This window comes from Labrus bergylta, chromosome 23 (genome assembly GCF_963930695.1).
Source record: "Labrus bergylta chromosome 23, fLabBer1.1, whole genome shotgun sequence".
NCBI lineage: Eukaryota > Metazoa > Chordata > Actinopteri > Labriformes > Labridae > Labrus > Labrus bergylta.
In genome coordinates this window covers 16,386,738-16,401,813 of record NC_089217.1, presented here as the reverse complement: position 1 = coordinate 16,401,813, position 15,076 = coordinate 16,386,738, and the positions used below count along the sequence as shown (strand labels likewise).

The window sequence follows — 15,076 nt, the reverse complement described above, 5'->3', positions numbered from 1 at the left end:
TCGTGGTGAAGAAATAGTGCTAACAGGACCTGAAATTAATAGCGTGCCTCATGATCAAGGAAAGTATATTTTGTATAATCACATAAGGTTGTTTAGGGTTGAAGACGACTGTACACTTGTCCTAATCAATGTAACAAGGGAAGATCAGGGAGAATATACATGCACTTATTTGGATCCAGAGTTTAAATTTGTACCATATCACAATTATTGGGTAAAAGGGTATAGAACTCGTAAGATAATGCTTGTGGTAGAAGGCCTAGATCCTATTGAAGTAGTTACGGTGGCTAAAGAGGTTCAAAAGCAACTAGTCACTCCAAGGGTGACTGATGAACAGATGATGTCTACTACTGTAGCTCAGAGAATAACTAGTAGTATTAACGTATCAACTTTGGTTACTACTCTAGCTGCGAGTAATTTTACAAGTGAGGTTGTAAAGATGGGATCTACTATCAACGAAACAATGATGAGTTCTTCGGTGTCTACAGAGTCTGTAGGTATGATGTTGGCATCTGTTGCTACATCTACATTAGTTAAGGCAGCTGAAACAATTCAGATGACTATGTCGAATCTGATTGGTGATTTTGTAGATGCTGACGGGACATCAGAAGTCATGACTAAACATCTTCATGCATTAGAGAAGCGTGAAACCCAATGGAAAGCTTATGGGTTTGATTCCTCGGTGTTGCAAATTGCAGACCCGTGGGCAAGTAGAAATATGTGGTACCAACAGTTGACTCACTCTGTTAGATTGGCTAGTAATTTGAGTGGTCCATGTGTCGTGAGAGTTCCAGCACCAGGCACATGGCCTTCAATTCTAGAGACGGTACCAGAACCTTTAACTTCTAAATGTCAAAATTATGCGCTATCGTGGTTGGTATTTAAGCAACAAGCACCAAAGGATTATTGGATGGCCGTGTCGGTGCATCTATTTACACCTCAACGGAATTGTGCTTGGTTGAAGAAGTTATCATATATAAATCTCCTTGATCAGTATGAAGATATTACGACAGCAGTCCCTGATCCTATGGAAGTGACACCTGTGAAGGTTAAATCTTGTTTTTGTTCAAATGGTACTCATGGTGGAGATGGTATGTTTATGGGAATATCAGAATGTGATAACTATATGATGCAATTTGGACGACGTGATCAAAGGGCTATTGATGACATGTATACAGTGACCTTTCATGCACCACATCGCCGACTGAGTAAAACTCTAAGTGTAAAGAATCAAACTTTACCGGGTAATTTTACCATAGGAACATTTAAAGATATCTGGTGGATTTGTGGCGATAAGGCATACTTATTTTTACCTTATGGTTGGATTGGATGTTGTTATATGGCACAGTTGAAACTTCTGTATGATGTTTTTGTTATTCAGAAGGGACAAGAGTCTGATGAGGATAACTCTACGACAATCTCTAGCAGTAGAAAGAAAAGAGATTTGGCACAATTTCACAACTTGGAGTCTTATCATTGGAGGATAAGTTTGGGAGAGAAATGGGGAATAGGATTGTTTCCATGGTATGGTGTTACATACTTAGCTGATCATATTGATAATATTACATATACCCTGTAAGGTTTTGCAAACGAGACCATAAAAGGTTTTGAATATTTGTCAAATACTCAGAGGAGTCATCGATTGACGTTGCTGAAACATGACATGGCTCTTGATTACATTTTGGCCAAACAAGGTGGCCTCTGTGTAGCTTTGAATCTAACTGGAGAAGCCTGTTACACTTTGATTCCTGATGCTACTGACAATATGACTAGTGTCATAGATGCTTTGAAACTAATTAGGGATTCATTTGGTCCATCAGAAAGAGCGGGATGGTCTGCGAATACCTGGTTACAAGACCAATTAGGACCAGTAGGAGCTATAGTGGTTCAGATTTTGGTGGCTACCCTTCTATCACTGTGTGTGATGTTTTGTTTTTGTACGCTGTTGTTGACCTTTGCTAAGGCTATGATATTGAGATGGGTAGGAGTTGTGATGCCAGGAGAAAACATTCAGATGCCGCTACTGAGTGGTAATGACCTAAGTGAAGGTGAGGAGGTCATAGAGATTGGAGAGAAATATCCATTTTTGAATATCTGAATTCAACATTGACTCACTATTATTTTGAACTGGAAGTGAATTGATAAAAGGGGGGAATTGAATATTTTAATCATGTATATTAATCATGTATATGTTAATCATGTAGTGGAATAAGGTGAAAGTATGATACAAAAATGAATATCTTTGATGTTTTTGTATGTACAAAGATACTGGCTGTTGATTTTTCTTCCCAGGATGATATTTGGGAGACCAATGTGAGGGTGGCTGATTGTCCAGAGATCCTTCCAGATTAATGGAGTTGAAACAACCAAACTTAAGAAAATGGAGGATGGAAATGGACAACGGAAACCTGAAGGAAGACATCATGATGAGGGGTTTCGATTGAAAAATCATTGAGGGTTTATTACAATGTAACTTGTAATATTGATAAATATTTTTGTATGTTTTACTTTATAGTAGATATTTTTAGCAAGACATATTTTTCTGGAACTGTATAAGATGCATATATTGGGACCTCAGGTGTTTTCTTTCTTTATCGATCCTTAGGGAAAGTGGTGTTAGGTAGGGAGAGGTCCATTGGAAGGTGCGATGGGTCGACCAGCCTGACTTTGGACAATTTTTAGATTTTATTTCTGAGGTTTTGAATGTGTGCATTTATATATCATCCTAAAAAGTTTTCATAACCCTTTTCTTTTTAATTGGTTTGGAGTACTATAGGTGGTTGCCTGGGGCAGAGGGACCGTGAGAGAGTTTTCCTGTCTAGATTGTTTGATGGATAATAAAGAAAGATAGCTGCTTGATGGGTTTTTCGCTCTCACACTCCACAAATAAAATTTTACTATATTACTAAGGTTAAGCATGGACAGAAGTGATTCGTATGAGGCTAATTAACATCATAATTGTATAATTTATCTCGTTTGCTAGGGGGGACTATGAAGTGTCTGATGTAACTAGGACAGAGATAATATAAGTTTACAACGGGTGCGTCTTGTGATAGTATCTGAAGGAGATTTAGGAGTCCCCTCAGGTGGAATGTTTAAATTGAGGTATTGTATAGGAGTATTGCCACATGTGGTTGTGTAACGTGATGTTTTATGACCCATGACGAAAAGCGGATGTTTGGATGCATATAAGCAATTGTCTCTGTGTGTTCGAGAGAGATCATTATTGGCTTCTTGATCCTCCTGGTCAGACGTGACCAGTGATTCTGTTTCTTGCTTAAATAAAATTATACTCTTTGAAAGCAAGTCAGTCTCAACGGCGAATTTCTTCATCATCAAACATATCAACAACAAGGAAATCCACATCACACATACATCCTTCCATCCCATTATAGTTTCCTCTACTCTTCCTTCAGTCTTTCAGACAAAACTTCAGCAGAGTTCACTCTAGCTTTTTCAATGTAGATGCACTATTTATTCAGCCTTTCCTTCACGAAGGTCTGAGCTGGATGATTATCTGTCCATCATAGTCGACATAGTCTTACTTTTCGGAGGAACTGGTTTCTATAGCTACCATGTTTACTTTGCAGCATACAGCAGTTGAATCAAGGTACTGGGGAGGTCATGACTCCAAACTGTAATGTTGAATCTTTGCAGCCCAAACCTCCCTCTCATACCCCAGAATGTCCTGTCAGCGCTCTTCTACAAAGCTCACGCTCATCTTTCTCACACCCCAATCTTAAACCATCTATCACACAGGTATCAAAATCAAGGCCCGCAGACTGAATCCGGCCCGACAGCAGGTTTCATCCGGCCTGCGAGACGTTTTGGGAAGAAGGGGAACATCTTTAAAAGACAAATGTATGAGAATTTCTTTATAAATTAAATGTATTTAATTATTTTTGATACTTTTTATTTGATTGTTTTAAGAAAGACAAAGAGAAAAAAAACTGTCAGAACAAGCATAAATAGATTTGCATAAGTTTGTAGTTTGCAAGATGTGTTGAAGTGCTTTCTACACAGACATGGATATATATTTCTGGTAGCTCATTCTACGACAAAAAAGAAAAGTGAGAAAAAATGTAAAGAAAAATAAATGATTAAAAGGTGATAAAAAGCAACAGAGCAGACTGATTTAACAAAAAACAATAGTAGACATAAAAGTTTAAATAAATAGTGGGCCTTGGTTTGTTCTACTCAAAGTGTTCATACATTTTTGTCTGTGTTCTTCACCATCTTTTTTTACCACCATTTTTAATACATATTTTCATTGAATTTTGAAAAACCTTTATTTAATTAGCAAGGTAAAAACGTAATATATGATACAAAATTAATTAAACTGGACACTTACAACTATTTTCTCAGCAGGGAGTAACATAAAAAAACGTGTTGCCAAGCGCACAAGCTGCTCCTGCATTACGTTTCAGTAATCAGGCTGAACAAAAAGAGAGGTGACCGTGACATAGAATTCAGAGAGACTGAAGGAGAGGTATTTCTGTAGTTTTATTCACTCAGAGTTTTGTTGCCAGAATTTAATCAGAGCTGTGGTTCTTAACTCCGGGGGAACTGTTGCACTGCGCACGCATCCTGGCGGTATTCAGTTTTGTCCACGCGTCTTACCAGCTTCTCCTGTTTTCACTGATGTAAAACAACAGTTCGGCTGATAATCACAACGCTTCCTTCCTGGAGTGAACCACAAAGAGCAGCTCGTCCAGATTTAAATAACTCCTCTTCGTCATGAATAACGGCCCAGACCGTCTCCACATAATCCAGACTGGGTGTAAATTGCGTACACAGGCGTATAGCCTAATGCATCTCCCGACTTACTGTATTTAAACTCTGATTATGGTAAAATCAGTCATTTAAGATTTAAATCTGATTTTATTTACAGATGGTTCATTTTTAGGTAATTTTTAGGAAAGTGTTGTGCTGATCACTTTTCAGTTTCATCCCTTCTAAATACAGTAGCCTGCTGTTGCGCATTTATCACCAGCTCTCATGAGACTGTAAATATGTCATTAATAATGAAAATGTCCTTCTTTTCTGAAAACGATATAACACAGGCTGTCCGGTCATATAGCGGTCCGCTGGTTTAGCCGCAGAGCAGCGCTAAAATGCTTCCTTGAATAACACACGGAGAAGGCACAGATTCATGGCACGTAAAAAGTCAGTAACAGAGTTAGATCAGTATCGATAGTATGGACACATAGAAGAACTGGCTGCCACGCTCATATTAAAAGTCGTTTAACTGATTTTACTCAGTTGAAAAACTGGAACTCAACACTGAGTTGATCAGACTGAAGCGCACATCTGGAAACATTTTATCATTTTATAATGCCTGGCACTAAAATACCTGAAGATGACAGTGTTTCCATCACAGACACATATATTCATGAGAGCAGGTTTTGTCTGTGATGAACCTTAACGAGTGAAAACTGTGCTGTGGCCTGACACCTCTCTCTCTCTCTCTCTCTCTCTGAAGCGTAGCCTGTGTTGTTTGCAAGGTGTTTTCATACGATTTGGTGTGTGTGTCTCGTTGGGTAGTCGCGGAAGTGTACGCTAAGTCGGGTGATGCGGAGGCTAGTACGGTTAGCGACTCTCTGTGGTGACTTGTTTGCCGGCGTCCAGCTGATTATAGGTTTGTATTGGGCATTGTATGGGCATGTAAGTAGCTTGAAGGTTTTGTGCAGGTCAATAGACTGCATTTGTGTCGTGATTTGTTCCTTCTCCTATTATGCCTTTACTGTGTTCTAATTTTTGGGTGAACATGGCCGAGTTTAAACCAGAGGACTTCTTGGAAAATGATGTGACACGTTCGCGGTTGGCTAAACTGGGTAAAACTAAACTATGGAAACTGATGGAATATTTGGAGTTAGATGCTCCGGAGGAGGCTAAAAAGCCTGAACTCATGCAGAGTATACTGGTAAATTGTAACCCTGAGGAGAAAGCCAGAGAGTGTGAGCGAAAAGAACGAGAGAGAGAGCATGAGGAGAGAAAACGAGAGAGAGTGTGTGAGCAACGAGAACGAGAGGAGAAAGAACAAGAGAAACAAAGAGAGCATGAAAAGAGAGAATTAATAGAGAGAGAGAGCTTGAAAAAATAAAACTTGAAGTCGAGAGAGCTAAACTTGCTTTGGATCGTAGATGTCAGGAGCAGCGAGAGGTCTTTAATGTTAATAAGTGTATGTCTTTGATGCCAAAGTTTGATCCTGAGAAGGTGGAATCTTTTTTTGAAATGTTCGAGAAGATCGCTTTGCAGCGTAACTGGCCAAAAAAGGAGTGGGTCACACTCATACAGGGCTCCCTAACAGGGAAGGCCCAGGAAGCATATGTTGTGCTAGACAAGAGTCAGATTGATGATTATGATGTGGTTCGACAGGCTGTCCTAAAATGTTATGAGTTGGTTCCAGAGGCCTATAGACAGCGGTTCAGGACCGACAGACCGCGTCCAGGACAGACTTATCTAGATTTTGCAAGACAACAGGAAGCAGCGTTTGATAAGTGGCTGAGAGCCAGCGAGGTGTATGATTTTAAGAACTTAAGAACACGAAGTAATGGTGCTGGAGCAGTTCAAACAGAGCCTGCCAAAGGTCATGTAGACCTACTTGAATGATCTTGAGGTGAAAACAGTGTCAAAGGCTGCTGAGGCTGCGGATAATTATGTCCTTATTCATAAAGAGTCATGGCGTGATAAACCTAGCAATCACTCTAACAGGACAGAAGACTTCATGACATGTCTGAGGCTTCTGTTATGGTCCTCAGGGCAGTCTCTAGTGGTAGAGGGTGCTGTAGATCTTCCTGAAACAGCTGCTTTAGGGGTTTATGTGTCTGTGAAAGGTTTTGGAGGTGGTTACAGTGCTCTTCCTCTGTACAGGATGTTTGTTCGGACGAACATTTTTGTTGGATATGCTAAGGTGGGAGTGACACCTGAGCTACCAGTGGAAGGTGTTACTTTTCTTTTGGGAAATGACTTGGCAGGTGATAAGGTGATATCAACCCTCATCCTGTCTCCATCTCCTTGTGAAGTTGCTGAGACAAAGGTTTTAGAGGAGCATTATCCAGAGGCTTTCCCAGTTTGTGTTGTCATCTGATCACACATTTTTTATTTTTATTTTTTATTTAACCTTTATTTATCCAGGAAAGTCCCATTGAGATTAAAAACCTCTTTTTCAAGGGAGTCCTGGCCAAGAGGCAGCAAAAGTTACACAGTTACACTCACAACAAACAGACAGAACAGAATTACAATTATAAAAAACAATTAGGAATTAAAATTATAAAACACAGTTACAAGTAAAGGAGGTCTTCTCAAGTGCTCTCAGCCTGGATTTAAAAGTATTCAAAGAAATCAGTTCAGTTATTTTCCAGTCTTTTTGCAGCATGTTCCATGTAGAAGGAGCAGAGTTGATGAAAGCCCTTTTTCCCAGTTCTGTGTGGGCAAATGGAACAGACAGCAACAACTGATCATTTGAACGGAAACAGTAAGAATCAACACTTCTCTGTGTGATTAGGTTACAGATGTAGGGGGGCAGTAGCCCAAGCATGGCCTTGTAAATAAAAGTGCACCAGTGTTCCAGCCAGTGGGCAGCTCCATCACTCTAACATCTCTCCATTAGTGCATGTCCATAGGATCCTGTTTGTGCATTTGTGTATATTTCAGCCTATGTGTGTGTTGCATGACTTACAGAGTGTAAAAACAGAAATTTCCCCTTGCGGGGATTAGTAAAAGTTAATCTTAAACCTCAGAGAAGCATGATTAACAGCGTCAATCTTACTTAGACATTTAGCTGAGGCATTCATATACATCAGGTCTCCATAATCTAAAATGGATAAAAAAGTTGCACTGACAAGCCGCTTTTTCACCTCAAAAGAGAAACAAAATTTGTTTTGGAAGAAGAAACCCAATTTAAGCTTCAGTTTTTTCACAAGATTGTCAATATGGGGAAGGTGAGGGAGTCATCAAGCAAGACACCAAGGTATTTGTACATATGAACCACCTCTATGACATTTCCCACAAAAGTGGACACTGTGGGGACAGTTTGAGGTACTTTCTTAGTGTTTGAGAACAATATTAGTTTAGTCTTGTCAGTGTTGAGGACTAGTTTTAGCTGCAGGAGTGTGTGCTGGACCACACCAAAAACTTTCTGCAGAGATTCAACAGCTTTGGCAGGAGCTGATCCAAAACAGTAAATAATTGTGTCATCGGCATAAAAATGCATGTCAGCGTCTAACACATTTTTTTCTAAATCATGAATGTACATAATGAACAGGAGGGGTCCTAATATTAAACCACAAATTCAGAACACAGACCATCATATTTAATACACTGAGTCCTGTCACTCAAATAATTTGTGAACCAGGAATCTACATAATCTGACAAACCCAAACAAAGAAGCCTATGCTTTAAGACAGCATGGTCCACAGTGTCAAAAGCTTTTGACAAATCAATAAAAAGTGAAGCACAGTACTGCTTTTTATCAAAAGCAACAAATATATCATTGATTACTTTTGTAGCCACAGTGATGGTACTGTGCTTTTACCTGAAGCCTGATTGCAGTTTTGAGAGCTCATTTGAGGTTAGAAACTCTTTTAGTTGATCACACACAAGAGATCCAAGAATTTTTGACAAGACACACAAATTTGATATTGGCCTGTAGTTAGTTAAAGCTGCTGGATCACCTACTTTTAATAAGGGGGTAACAAAAGCTGACTTCCAGAGGGATGGAATTTCTTTGTTTTCGATTGAGAGATTAAAAAGGATTGTTAGAGGCTGTGCTACAAAATCAGCTGCTATTTTCAAAAAGTAGGGCTCTATCAAGTCAGGTCCAGGGGGTTTTCAGTGATCTAATGTTTTGAGGGCTTTATGCACTTGCTACATAGTAAAAGGTACAAAATTAAAGGGTTCTCCTGAAAACCCTGGGGGGTCTGTGCAGGGAGTCACAAGGGCAGCTCCTGTAGAGTCAAACAAAGAACCAGATGATACAAAATGCTTGTTAAAGCAATTTAGGACCTCAGTTCTATCATAGACTGGGACCGAGTCTTTTAGAACAAATGTCAAAGACAAAGAGCCTGAGGACTTTTAATTACAGATAAAGACTTAATCACTTTCCAAAATGTCTGTGGATTATTGAGGTTCTCAGTTGTGACAGATAAGTAATATTCTGATTTAGCATTTTTGATAAGAGAAGTGCATTTGTTCCTTAGTTGCCTGAAAATAGACCAGTCAGAGGCAAAATCACTTTTTCTGGCTTTGGTCCATGCCACATTATGGTGATGGATGGTATCTGACAACTCTGGGGAAAACCAGGGGTTTTCTCGTCCCTTCACCCTGCAATTCCTGATAGGAGCATGTTTATTTACAATTTTCACAAAATGTTTCTTAAAGAATGTCTAAGTTAGCTCAACTTCCGACAACAGACCTATATGCCCCCAATTAACCAAAGACAAATCATGGTGATAAGCTTGTTCATTAAAATGTTTTTTAATTCCTCTTGAAAATAATGCGTGGTTTACATTTGGGGATTTTAGTGTCCCTGCAAGTAGCAACAACACAATGATCACTTAAATCATCTCAGAATTTATGAGGAACATTTGTTAGAATTAGATCAATCAAAGTGGACTTATCAGAACTTTTATGATTTGAAGTTTTTCTGCCTCAAATACGTTGAAACACATTAAAGGAATAAAAAATAAAGAAATCAGAAAAGGCTCTGAGATTAAAGCGACAATATTTACCTTTTTTAACCATAAAATAGTCTTTTCAAAGTCGGTCTAATAGTTCAATAACATTTGACATGGAGAATAGCATTCCCATTTCCACAAAGAAGCAGAGGATTTTATGGCACACCTTCACCAACTACCAAGGTGCATGAAGAGTGAAAGGCTTGAAGAGGTCAAAAAGCTCCAGCAACACTTGCAGCACGGATATCAACTTTATTAAAGGGATACTTCACCCGTTGAAACATGAATCTGTATTGACATTGGGTCATATATGTAGTAGAAATGTGAAATACATTTTAAAGTTGGTGCCTTCTTGGCAGAGAAAAGGCAGAAAGTGTCTTTTTGGCCCAGAATGCACAGCACCACAGGCCACTCCCACTAAGGTCAGGTTTACAGACATATTAACTTCAACACATAAGGCCGTTTGCTCAACTGATTCCGAGATTTCTTCCAGAAGGAATTGGTATCTTGGAAATTCCTGGCAGAAAACAGACTCTATGTCTGTGTCCATAGGCAAACAGTGAGAACACCGACATTACCAGTTTGCCCCGGCTCCTCGTCCTCACCACCGCCGACAGGCAGGCCTTATGTCTCGGCTGCTGAGCTGGCAGCGGCGGCCAGCAATATAGCCGGGAGACAGTTGCAGCTGACAGGCTGGTTTTGTTTCTCGGCTGCTGCGGCCAGTGGCGGCCAGATTTCCAAGAGGAGCCTGGGTGCCCTGTTTTCAGCACTATGTAACTGGCAGCGGTCCAAGGTTCTGGTGAAAAGTGCAAACAGCTTTACAGCACTAGTTCACAGAGCAGCTTTCAGCCATAAAGTAACAAAAGTTCTCTACAGTGCAGTTGCACTCAGCGACCTTGGATGGGAGCCAAAGCGCACCAAACTGAATTCCCCCTTACAGTTGCTTTGAAAAAGAACTCAAAAAGAGATCACTGACTTTGCTGACCTTATTTGACCAGATACAATTTTTGATGAAAAACAAAATGTATTACACATAGGGGCGGCTGTGGCTCAGTTGGTAGAGCCATTGCCTCTCAACCAGAAGGTCAAGGGTTCAATCCACAGCTCCTGCAGCAACATGTCCAATTTGTCCTTGGGTAAGACACTTAGCTCCAAATTGCTCCTGCTGCTTCATCGGTGGCATATTAATGCAAATGAATGGGATTAGTTAGATTAGTTAGATTAGATGGTTTCACTAAATAGCAACCACTGCCATCAGTGTGTGAATGGATGTGAATGTGTAGGTATGACATGCGGTGTAAAAGTGCTTAGTCAGAAGACTAGAAAAGCACTATATAAGCTCAAGTCCATTAACCATATTGAGCTAGAAAAAAGTAGCTTACATATTTTCAATGACAATTACAAAACAGACTCAACTGCATCAATAGATTCAAAATAACATCACTCTACATATGCTTTAACTTTCAGATACAGATTACAGTTTAAATATAAGTCAATAGCAAAATGTACAAAGATTTTCCTTTCATGTTAACTTTTTTCCTCCCCAAAGTGCACTTACCGATGGTGATCTGACTGACGCAGCTGTAGAAGGTTCCTGAAGAGACATTGTAGCTGCCACTGCTGGGCTCACGGTCTATGACAAAGGCAGACATCAGGTAAACTCTTTACATCCAAACCACTTATGATCACCAAAATCATCACAGTCATACTTTCATGTACTTTTTCTTCCATTTTGGATCTGTACAGCAAAAAATGTTTTCCTGGTTTGCAGAGTGTCAATAAAGTGTGCACTAAGCCACTTACAGCACTGCTCCTGGCAATTTGAGGAAAGTCATGACCCTGCATTTTTTGTCTAAATGTTCAGAGTATTAGTTCAATAAATACTTATCAACAGCTTTTTAATTGTTTTTTATGTAAATTGGTTGGCTTATTTAGTCTGTATCTGTAAATGATGATCTTTTATTTTTAGAAGACTGCTTCAAACTGTAAAGAAATGGCAAACATTCAGAGGGATTCAAGTGAAAACACTTATTCATTGCTGTTTCTAGCATTTTACAATCACCGAAATTATTCTAATGGTAAAAGATGGCTAACTAGCAGTAGCAGTGCAAACTGCAAGCTACAAATTACTTCCGCCTACTCTGGAGTAGAATACAAAAAATAGCTCCTAACACAGGTGCATATCTTCGGGATATAAAAAATAACGCTTTAACAATGACATTACTAAAAACGTCTTACTTACCTCGTCACTTGACATTTTTCCGTAAGAAAGCCTTTACAAGGGAAATGTTATCCACTGCTGGAGCTTGACTCCTTGCGAACGTGAGTTGAGGGGGGTTGGACTTGGAGGTGTGTTGCTGGAGTAGAGAGGGAGGCTACAGCATGGAGGAGGTGTGGCCAAACAGCCATTTGTTTTGATTTCATGTTGGTGCTCAAGCCTTTAAACAAAGATGTCATATTCCTGTGTATATCTTTTTGCAGTAAAAGGGTAGAAACATATAAATCTTTTAAGCTTAATTCTTAAATATGTACTGTATGTGGAAAGTCACAATCTCAAGTAATGACAAAATGAAAAGCACTATATTGAAATGCAATATAATAGCCCAAATAGTTTCATTTAAAATAGTTTTTTGGCCTCTGACAAAGGAATAGCCAATCAGATTTCAGGATTATTAGGATGCACCAGGGGTGTCAAATCAGATAAAAAAGCCACTACATTTTGTTTAAACCTCACAACAAAATAATGAAATAGGAGTTAAAGATGTATACAACTCTACATATGGGAGCAACTGTGACAAATTAAAGTTTCAAACAACGTTACTAGTGTTTCATTGGTACACACTGCATTAAATATACATATAGAGTTATCTGAGTATCTTGATGAGAAACACAGCTTGCAATCACTGAGGTTCCGTGGTCAATTAAAAAAATAGCCTTTGACACTGGAAACTTGAGGCTTAATTTGGAACTCCATGTTATCAAGGGAGATAGAGGTTAAATCATTACTCTGCAGCAGAGGGAAAAGACTCTGTGGCAATGCAGTCGCTACTTGAAGGACACCCCTAGCAGTTTTGCATCAGACCGAGAACTGAATGCAAACACTTCTGCTCATGAATCTATTAAGAGAACTTCTGTGGAAAAGCGCTCATGTCCTAATTCTCTAATCTAACACCTACAGGCCACAGTACAGAAAAGCAACTGCATTTATCACTGACTGATGAGAGTCTGCTCAGCATAAGCACTCGCATGTGCTTCTATCTTTAGAGGTAAAGCTGCAGGTATCATCTATTACCTAAGTTGTGGAAAGTGGCGGGATCTTACACGTAAATAATGCTTTGGTTGCAAAGGAATTCACTGTGAGGTCTGAAGGAGTTCTACTTATTAGCTTTTTTTGGTAAAAGCTGCATCCAGGAGTTAAACTATATTATGTAGCTGTGATAACTACTTCTACTGCTCTATAAATAAGAGGCCATAGTCTTCCATGAAGCAACTGTTTTCTAATTTCATGATTTCACGATGATGTTTTCAACCTAAGGCAGTGCTTGTCACTTGTGCTTTATCTGCTCTGTATGAATAAATGTTGTCCCAAGCAGTGATTGAGATCACATTGGATCGCCAAACCTTCATTTTAGCCCAAAGTCAACAAGGAAAACAGAATAATAGCAGAAATTAGCAACACATGATGACATATCATAGTTAAAAGTATCCTCTGGCAGATGTTTTTTTTTTCTTTTTTAGTATCATACACTGCAGAATGCCTTTACCTGCGGATCCGGAGGAGAGACGCTTCGCGATAGCGCGGCGAGGACTGCGCGGACTTCCTGGACAGACCCGCACACCCTCGTCCTGACACTGGAGACAGATGACCTGGCTCTCCTGACCTTCTCTGACTCTGCCGCACCCCATGTGCTCGCCCCCCGCCTGGATCTTCATACCTGTGTTGATCCGACGGACCAGCCGCATGTCTGCCGCTGCTTCATGCCTCTTCACAAGCGGAGGTCACAGTTATCATAACGCATGGCTTGGCTTTGTTGTATTCAAGCACTTATTTTCCAGACTTGTCCACCAATATCAGCTCACCTCCGCTCCATCATGCCAGCCTATCTCTGCGACTTGGGGGTTGGTTGATGTTGCGGCTCCTTACGCACGGCTGAAGGCGTGGCTGCTTCACGTGGTTGGTTCGGTCGCAGTGTCAAGTTGCCGTGGGAGTTTTAATTATCAAAAATTAAGCGTACATAAAGGAAGATCTCTACTAAGTACAGAAGAGACTCCTCACTTTAAAAATTAAGTAATTCTGAAGATTCTGCAGGGGGGTTCCTGATGACGTACCAGACCGGTAACTAGGAATTTCAGACTTCCAAGTAGTGCTGGGCGATATGGCCTAAATTTGATATCACAATATTTTTTTGCCTAATGTCGATATTATATTATGACTCGATATTTATCATATTAAAGTTTATAAATGTAGCCTATAAAACTGAAACACCACTGTATAAAAAAATATATATATCACTGGCCCGACCATTGTAGCCGCTGGCTGAGGAACATTACTTTTGATTTGAAGAATAACAGTCACCAATTTACTCTTGAACCATTCTAATGCAAAAGTCAGTTACAACTTGTATTTCATTAATTGAGCTCGAATTATAAAAATATTGTGTATTTTTCTTATATTATATTTATGTTTATTCATCATGCTGGTAACTGTAAGAGTCTACTTAATCTGATATTAATATGAGTCTGTGATAGAGCTGGAATCTCTCCTTCTTCTTCTCTGTGAGAAACTCTTCATCCTTAGATCTTTACTTTAGGAGCTCTCTTAAGGGCTAAGATGCTTTGTGAATAACTTTTATCTTTACCAGGATCTAGTCTTTAACTTGAAGGTGTTCCAGCTCCTCCAGCTGTCTGTCACTGTGGCTGAAACTTTCTTCCTTCTGTTTTCGTCATGCCCTGCTGTCACTCTCAACTTCTCCGGTGATTTTTTCTCTTTGAATGCTGATTTAAGATCGGCTTTTGTCGGGATCTGATGGTTTTAAAACCGTTTTACCGAACGTGTGTTTTGGTAGAGAAACCCTGCGCTAAAATCTTTGTGCGAGTGAACAATTCGAGTGTAGCGATCGGCTCGCGGAAGTGACAGCAGTGAAGCCGCCAGCTGAACGTGCTGGACTCTGTCAATTATTCATCCGGGCCAGGGCCAGTTATAATGTCGAGCCCTGTGTTATGAGCCCTTTTTTTGGAAGTAATTCGGCCTTGCTCGCATCTTTCTCTTTCTCCTCCGTGTTGGTCGCTTACAAGAGCTGGGCTACTCAGCGGCAGGAGTGGCGCAACAAGCGCTGTCGCGGAAATCTCACGGAGCAACGACATACCACGAGAAAACTTTGTAGTAGTTTAAAAGTAGTTTA

At 39.8% G+C, this 15,076-nt stretch overlaps 1 long non-coding RNA gene across 1 annotated transcript; it reads left to right on the top strand.

The window, feature by feature from the left end:
- Nucleotides 1-3,750: 3,750 nt before the first annotated feature.
- Nucleotides 3,751-13,650, top strand: LOC136177671 (uncharacterized). Its single transcript, XR_010665180.1, has 3 exons — nucleotides 3,751-3,858; nucleotides 11,224-11,329; nucleotides 13,413-13,650. It is a non-coding gene; the product is annotated as an uncharacterized lncRNA (long non-coding RNA).
- The last annotated feature ends 1,426 nt before the right edge of the window (nucleotides 13,651-15,076 follow it).